The sequence below is a fragment of the Aegilops tauschii genome, chromosome 7 (assembly GCF_002575655.3).
Source record: "Aegilops tauschii subsp. strangulata cultivar AL8/78 chromosome 7, Aet v6.0, whole genome shotgun sequence".
Taxonomy (NCBI): domain Eukaryota; kingdom Viridiplantae; phylum Streptophyta; class Magnoliopsida; order Poales; family Poaceae; genus Aegilops; species Aegilops tauschii.
Genome location: NC_053041.3, coordinates 265,530,936 through 265,539,850, shown reverse-complemented (window position 1 = coordinate 265,539,850; position 8,915 = coordinate 265,530,936).

Here is an 8,915-nt window from a genome sequence, read left to right as displayed (position 1 = left end):
CTGACACACACAATACTCGAAGGATTTATAACAGAGTAGCAATCACACACTTACTACATCGAGTGTCTCAAAAGAGAACTTATTACAATAAATATGGCTTAAGGCCATCTAAAAGATAATAGCGGAAGGCTTGGAAGATAAAGTGAGTCCATCAACCCCAACGGCATAGCTGAGTCACGACAACGGCCTAGCGAACCTTACTCTTCGTCTGAAAAGTCTGCAACATGATACGTTGCAGCCCGAAAACGGGTCAGCACATGGAATATGCTGGCATAGTAACACAATTGAGCAATGAACAGAATAAATGCTATCACTACATGCATATATGGCTGGTGGAGGCTCTATGGTTATATTGTTTTGCGAAAAGCCAATTTTTCCCTACAACAAAGGAATGTATTTTATTTAACTATCATGGTAGTTGAAACATCATTGAGAAGGTTCCTCCAACTCAATCCTAATTAAAAGTAATTATCAACCCAACAAAATTAAATTAGAGTGATGAGATCCATATGATAATCCAAGAACCAGATACTCAAGATGTCCATAACCAGGGACACGGCTAACCATGATTAGTTTGTACACTCTGCAGAGGTTTGCGCACTTTTCCCCACAAGACTCGGTCTCCTCCATTGGATTTCTCGCACTACATGGTGTTTGAGAAACTGATGACCGAGACACAGTCTTTCAAAGCACTAACTCTTTACTCTGGGTGGACAGTTACACCTACTTTCCCTCTACATCTGCTAGCCCACCACTGAAAGAGGTCATGCAACATACTCAACTATGCTAGAGCCCATAATAGCTTGTGGCTGCACATGGAAGTTTCTAGCATGAATAATCTTATGATCCCTTTGAGCCTGGGTGCCGGACCGTAGGATGATCACACGGGTACTCCAGGATATCCTAGGACAACACTGGATTGTCCAGGTGCCCAAACCAACAATCCACCCAGATGTGTATTAAAGTTGCCACCTTATGTTGAACCATTAATTAACAATCTCACATCTGTCATGGATACACTCAAACCCAATCCACGTCTACAAGCATAGCATAGCAATATAAGCATAACATAGAAGTAACTCCCAAGTTTTTGATAATAAACAGGGCAATAGGTTCTATCTCATCATCTACTTCCCAATACCCACAAGTTAATCACATCCTAATCATGCAATGTTTGAGGATTGATACTAATGCATAAAAACTGGGTATGAAAAGAGTATGATCAATGTGTTACTTGCCTTGCTGACGATCCGCAAAACCTAGTGACTCGTAGTAGCACGCTTCGCACTCCGGGAATTCTATCGCAAACAAACAATTGCATACATAAGCATTGAACCAAAGATGCACGGGTAAAACTCAAATAAGAAGATCGAATTTGAAAACTCAACTAAAGAGATTGGATTTGCAAAAAGAATCAAATCAAACGGAGCAACGAAACTCAAACTACGAAAGAAACAAGATCCGCTTACTAATCTGGACTAAAGTCAAATTTTACAGTTCCAAAATCTTGTTCAAGTTGGTTAAATAGAAAGAGGGTTCGAGATGAAGATCTAGACGCTTGTTTCACCTGATTTGGATTAACGAGCGAAAAGTTATACTAGAACGAAGATTAGGGCAGAAATCGCGATCGAAAATAATCGCGGAAAACCCTGAAAAAAGAAAAACTGACGAACAGGCTAACGAATGGACGTTCGCTGTCTGCGGCTAACGGACGAACAACATTCGTTAAAACGAACGTACGGACGAACGTCCTCTATTTAACCGAACCGAGAAAAACCGAAACAAAACCGATATAAAAAAACCAAAATAGGGTTTCGAAAAAACGAACTATTTTCTCGCGAAAACCGGCGGCGGCGGTCGGCGACGGCGGCGGAGTGGCGCGGATCGGGCGCGGGTGGCGGCGGCGCTAGGGTTAGGCGGGGCTGGGGTGGGCTGGGGCGCTCGGGCCTCCCGGGTTATAAAGCCGGCCGGGCTAAGTGTCCAGGTTGGACACGGCCCGGTAAGTCGGTTATTTTTTTAAATAAATCCTGACGCAGAAAAACAATTAAAAGAAATACTAAACGGACTCCAAAAATCCTGAAATAAATTTTCGCGGTCCTCTAATGCAATTTTGAAAAACGCATATTTTTCCTAATTCAAATAAAATTGCAATAAAATCCAAATAAAAATTCTTATTTGATTTTAAAAAAATTTCCTCCAATATTTCATTTATTTTGGAGAAGTCATATTATCTCCTATCATATATGTTAATATGAAATATTTTCGGAGAGAAAAATAATAAGAATCAAAGTGATCCTTGTTTCGATATTTGATAAAATTCAAACATGAGAAACGTGAAATCCCCAACTCTCTCCGTAGGTCCTTGAGTTGCTTGGAATTTCGAGGATCGCAAAACGAAATGCAATAAAAATGTGATATGCATGGATGACCTATGTATAACATTCCAAATTGAAAATTTGGGATGTTACATAAATCCCCATTGACACACTAGTTCGTCCATGTCCCGTGCTTAGGTCTTCAAAATTTTCTTTTCAAAGCATTTTTTGATCCGTAATCATAGCTCCTTCGTTGGATTTGTGTTTGTGGATAACTCAACACTTAGTAGAAATCTAGAAAGTTGCTGAATAGCTGATGCTAGCTTACCATTTTGCCGGCTTGTAAATACCTCAATGCACTTGCCATGGTTTACTTAGTACCGATAGTCATAAGTTGGGCTTCCGTACCCAGCTAATCTCATTCTGGCTTATCCATTTCGTGAACCGGGCGTCTTCTATAACTTTGCTGGCTTATCTCCTATCAATGTAGTGTGCCGGCCCATTTTTAGAAACTTCATTTCTGAAGTTGAACTTTATCTGAATCATCATGCCTCCCAAGACCAACAAAGTTGTTGGCTAGGTTGGATCCCAGGTTTCAACCCTCGTGTTGGATGACCTGGTGAGCCAAGGTCTCTTGCCGGCTCAAGTAGAGATCAGCTGGCACATGCCCGAAGAAGAAAATCCTCCCCAACCTCAACAAGGGGAGGTTGTCATCTTTGCAGATCATTTGCATAGGGGTTTCCGACCGCCCGGGTCAAAAACTTTCCGCGACATGCTCAGTTTCTTCGACCTCAGCCCTCAAGATCTTGGCCCAAACTTAGTTATGAAATCTATGCTAATTCCAAGTCTTTTGTGAAGTATACCTCTAGACAGAGCCAACTCCTAATCTCTTTCGGGAATTTTTCTACATCAACCATCAAAATGAGTTCAAGGATGGACCCAGTATAGAACTCGGTGGAATCTCCATCCAGAAGAGAAAGAACAACACATCCCCTGAGGCCAAACTGGCAAGTCATCCCAAGGGCTGGAATAAGACCTGGTTTTACTATAAAAGTACTGCATCCGAAAATGAAAACCCTCTGCTGGGTTATAGACCAGATCGGCTCAATGCAACCATGGCTTTTCCGGGTTGGCCATCAGAGGAAGAGCGGAAACATGTAGCGCCTTACTATTCTAAGTTAAGGGTTTTGACGGCTCATCACATCACCGGGATCCATCTGACCCAATGTTCGATAAGCTGGCGAATCTAGCCCTTAGTTTGAGGGGCGCCTTAATGTGCAATTATACCAGTGAGCCGACAGACATGCAGTGCTTTAGCCAAGTCGAACTAACTCAGGATGAAGTCAATAAGGCCACGAAGAAGCTGTTGGGTGACCCCAAACACAAATGCAATTTCACTGGGCTGACTCCCTTTTGCCTGACTAACCCCGTGCCTTTAAGTATATTTGTGCTTGCTTACTCATTTATCTATGACTTGTTCTCTGTCTTATGCTTAAATACCGGCTCATCATATGTGCAAGCGGACTCTAGCTTTTGGAAAAAGAAAAGGACTCAAAACTCTGCTCCTCCTTAGTTGAGCAAGAAAACAAGCCTTTTGGTGCTGATGAGGCGGCTGCTGGAGAAGAGTCTGAGGTAGAGCTCGACTCACTTGGTCGGCTTTTTATTGAACCTGTCGACGCTCCCTCTTCTCAGGATCATACAGAAACTAGTCGAGCCAACAATGTTGAGGTAATTTCAATCTCATCCAACTCGGAAACTTTTATTCCAAAGAGAACGAGACAAGCCGTAAAAAAGGTACCATTTTCACATCCAGATGCTCACTTGGACCCATAATTTCTTTTGAAGAAAAACCAGACTGGTAAGTCGAAACACAAGACCCAGAGCAGCTCTGGGGAGTTATATGCTGGCTTATCAGATGAGCCGGTTGCTTGAAAGCAATGAGTTCAGGTGCCTCATAGTCCAACTTCATCTCGTCCACGAGCCGGTCTTATTACACAACCACTTAATCCTTTCGATTCAAATTATCAGGAATCGTCGCCTTCTTCTGGAGAATCAACCGCGTCCCAGCTTCCAGCTCTCACAATCAAGCTCGGGTAAGCAATTTTAAAACCTACTTACTTTTACATCGCAGTTGCTTCTCTAAATTTAATGTTACTTATATGACTGCGGAGCCAAAGATTTTGCAAAGAACAAGGTTGGTGGGTCATCTTCTACTGCAGCAGGCCCTGATACTGAAGAGCCGCCAATGGTTAATCCAGAGGCACGAATCAATCCCGCTTGCAAAGACAACTCAGAGTAGAGGATTTAGCCGACTCATGAAAATGAGCGGTTAATGCTGATGAGCCGACGTTGGTGGAGGAGCCGGTCCAAGTGGACGAGCAGGTCAATATGGATGACCCGACACATAATGTTAACCCGCCAAGTCCTGCTCGAGTCTCCAGTCGTATGTAGGAGGTAGAGAATACGATTCCATCACATTCGGTGGATGATGGAGTAATCGTTGCTAGAGAGAATCTTAAGGCTCCAGAAGCTTCAAATGCCTTGGCCAATATTGTGACCAAGGATGACCCGGCCACGTTAGAGAAAAGAAAAGCAAAGCTAGAGCTCCCAAATTTGGAAGATCTTAACGTGGATGAACTCCATCAGGGATATTTGACCTGACTGTCCGAGAGTCGGAATATGGAGGGGAGCATGATCAATCTGCTCAAAATAAACTATGAGGTATGGAAAATTCCTTCTTCCATCATTGTATATACTTATGTAGCCCCCAAGTCTTAGGCGTAAGAAGATATGAATATGCTTAAGACTTGTAATCGAATTTTGGAGAAAACCAGAGCCCCCAAGGACCAGGTCATTATGAAAATGACAGGCCGGTTCTTCAAGAAGCCCTTGAGCTGAAATGTTAAGAAAAGCGACCTGTAGCCCCCAAGTGCCGACTTATCTCATTGAGATAACCGGGTCTTCGCATAATGTATGGATTAAAAAAAGACTTGCAGCCCCCATGTGTTATGGGTACTGCTTGTAGCTTCATGAGACTTGTCATGAGAATACTCATAAAAGATCTGAGCTGTAGCCCCCAAGTGTCGGGTCGTGCGACCTCGCTGGCTCGGGACTATAGAAATTTTGAACTAATGATTGCATCTGTTTTGACAGGATATGCTGGATTTAGCCGAGTCAAAAGTTGTCGGCTTGCAGAAACAATTGAAAACAAAGCAAAAACTTCACGAGAGAGCAGAATCGTCCTCCCCATATTTGCAAGAATCAGTCTCTCTTGCCAAGGATAACTTGCAAACCATGAAGGCCGCCATGAAGAAGAGAAGACAACACTACTGAAACATGCAGAAGAGGCAAAAGGCAAACTTGAGCCGGTGACTCAAGAGCTGAACACGCTGAAGCGTCATATAACCAATATGACTGTGGCCATCTTTGGTAAGTGGTAACATTACTGTAGTCAAAATCCGGGTTAGGTGTCGGCCGGCTTATTCACATGCTTCTCCTCTTCTGCCGGTAAGAGAAATGAAAATGTTGTGCAGCTGCCTTTGGTGAAGTTGAAGGCAATATATACATATCTGGAGCAGTTGTATACATGATGTGCATATGCAATAATGGCAGTGAAGAATGCCGCGACACCCCCTCCATGGAACAAAGACATGCTAAATGACTTGTCAATAGTTCCTCAACGGATCCAGGAGTTGAAGAAATCGGTGGCTCGTGCTGGATTCGGCTTAGCTTCTTGCTCGAGCGAAGATCTTTATTCTTGAGATGGAGCCGACTGAGTTGGTGGGCAGGTTTCCACAGTTTAAGATTGGCGGCACTGAATTTTCGCAAGAAGATTTTGTGTGTTGTGTGAGGGAAACCCGAATAGCAGCCACTCAACTGTCTGAAGAGCTGGATTTGACAAAATACCAAGCCGGCTACACAGAGGAGAACAAGCGTATCAACTCGCCTAAACTCAAGCCGTTTGTGCTGACTCCTCCCTGTTGTAAGCAAACTTTTGCCCCTGACGTCGACCTGTCTATTATCATCACTGAAGACTCAATTTAATAGGCTTTTTCCACTATCCAGTGGATGCCAAAAGACCTCCGGACCAAGCAGGACGAGCCGGCATAGGCTGACCCGACAACGTCTAGCGCTGAAGGCCAGTAGAAGGGTGTCAACCTGGAGATCTCGGGGGCGGCTTGCAGCAGTAGCCTTCTTAAAAAACTTGCTTATTTGTGGCCCCGTTGAGGCTTGTAATAGGAGTAGTTAAAATACTTGCTTATCTGCAGTGTCATCGTGCACTTAATACTTTTGGAAAAAAATTGTGAAGGATATTGAGCCGGTGCTATAATTGACGACCCGCCAATTATAATTATACTTGGTATCCCTCGTCCTTCAGAGATGAGCCTGGGTTTGAAATGACAACCTGGATTGTGTTTAAACTAGATCAACATATAAGCCGGCATAATGAGGCCTGGCAGATTTGGCTAATAATTGTCCGAAGTACAGAAAATGTTGCCAATATCAACTCAATGTTTAACTTGATCGGGACAATCCGGTGTGTATATGACCCGACGACTCTTGGTCGATATAATAACTCATCAATGAGAAGCAATTCTTGTAAAACAGAGTTCAAAGCCATAGGTATGTAATTTGCAACAAATGAATTGCATAATTGTTAAGACGACTTTCGAGGCACGACAAAAAGACTACCTTTCGAGGCTTGTGTCTTGCTTCAATGAAGCTGGCGTGATAGCCCATGGTTTATCCTAGCTTTTTGTAAGCCGTCTCTCACGTTATTTAAGCCGACGTTTTAACCTTGAAAAGTTCAGGGCCATTATTGATTGACTTTCAAGTGTACACCGGGTCAACTTGGTGGAGTAGCATCGAGCAGACAGGTAGGTATAACCAAGATTCATAATGGCATATGCCGGGTCAAGAGGGATGTTAATAGCTAAACTCGATGAGTTGGAGGCCCCCAAGTGACCTATGATAAAAAAATAAAGACTCATGCACAATATATGAGACGAGGCGACAGAGGCCCCGAGTTTCGGGGATGCCGACTTTATTATATTGCTCATAAAAATATATACAAAGGTATGTACAATAAGCTCGGGCCAGTGGCTCTAAGTATAATAAGGCCAAAGATGAGCAATGTTCCAAGGCCTATTGGTCTCCTCCTCGGAGGTACATGATTTATTGTGCTCACGTATGTCGACGAGATAATATGGCCCATTGTCGAGATTCTTGCTGATGACAAAGGGCCCTTCCCATGGAGGTGAAAGCTTATGCATACATGTTTGTTCTTGTATCAGACAGAGCACCAAGTCGCCCTCTTGAAAAGTACGACCGCGAACTCTATGGCTATGATAGCAACGTAGGTCTTGTTGATAAATCACAGATCGTGCTGCAGCAAAGTCACGTTCCTATTCCAGGGCATCCAAGGAGTCTTGACAAGCTTGTTCATTATCTGCTTCGACATAGGCTGCAACTCTGGGGGAATCATAACGGATATCGCTGGGTAACATGGCTTCTGCACCATAGACCATGTAGAAAGGTGTATATCCTGCTGATCTATTGGGGGCAGTACTATATTCCAAAGGACCGAGGGGAGCTCCTCAACCCAACAACTTGGAGTGTGCTCGAGAGGAACCATGAGTCTTGGCTTGATGCCTCATAAAATCTCATGGTTAGCACATTATGCTTGACTGTTGGACTCAGGGTGCGCCACCGAGGCTACGTCAAGCCGGATGTGTTCCCTTTGACAGAATTGCTTCATAGCTCCTTTAGACAAGTAAGTGCCATTATCAGTGATGATGCCGTGTGGGTAACCAAAGCAAAAAATCATCTATTTCAGGAACTTGACCATTGTGGCTGCATCACAATGGCTGATTGGCTTCGCTTCAACCACTTGGTGAATTTATCAACAACAACCAAAAGGTGGTTTTTCTTGTCCTTGGATGGGTTGAATGGACCAACCATATCAAGCCCCCAAACCGCAAAAGACCAAGTGATGGGAATCATCCGAAGCTCTTGAGCCTGACGTGCTCTTGAACCATCACACTTGCGCATGATATCCTCAGCATCGGCCTAAGCCGTGAGCGAGTAGAAGCCGTGTCGAAAAGCCTTCGCCACTAGAGACCTTGAGCCGGCATGATGTCCACAGTCACCAGAATAAATTTCATTGAGAATTTCTCATCCCTCCTTAGGGGAAACACAATGCTAGAAAACGCCTGTGATGCTTCTCCTGTGCAGCTCACCATTGACAATAGTCATGGACTTGGAGCGTCTGACAATCTGACGAGGAATGAGTTCATCTTCAAGAAGCTAGCCTCGAGTTAGATAAGCCAGATAAGGAACCGTCCAATCTGGTACAACATAAAGAGCAGCCACCAACCGTGCTTCCGGGTGAGGAATAGCGATATCTTCCTCTGAGGGCAGCTTGACAGAATGACTATGGAGAACATCAAGGATTACATTGGGAGGGACCGGCTTACGCCAAGAGCCTAGTCGTGATAAGGCATCGACAGCCTCGTTAAGCCGGCGGTCAATGTGATCAACCTGATAACCTTTGAAATGTCCTGCAATATTAGTCACTCCCTGCCGATAAGCCGCCACGCA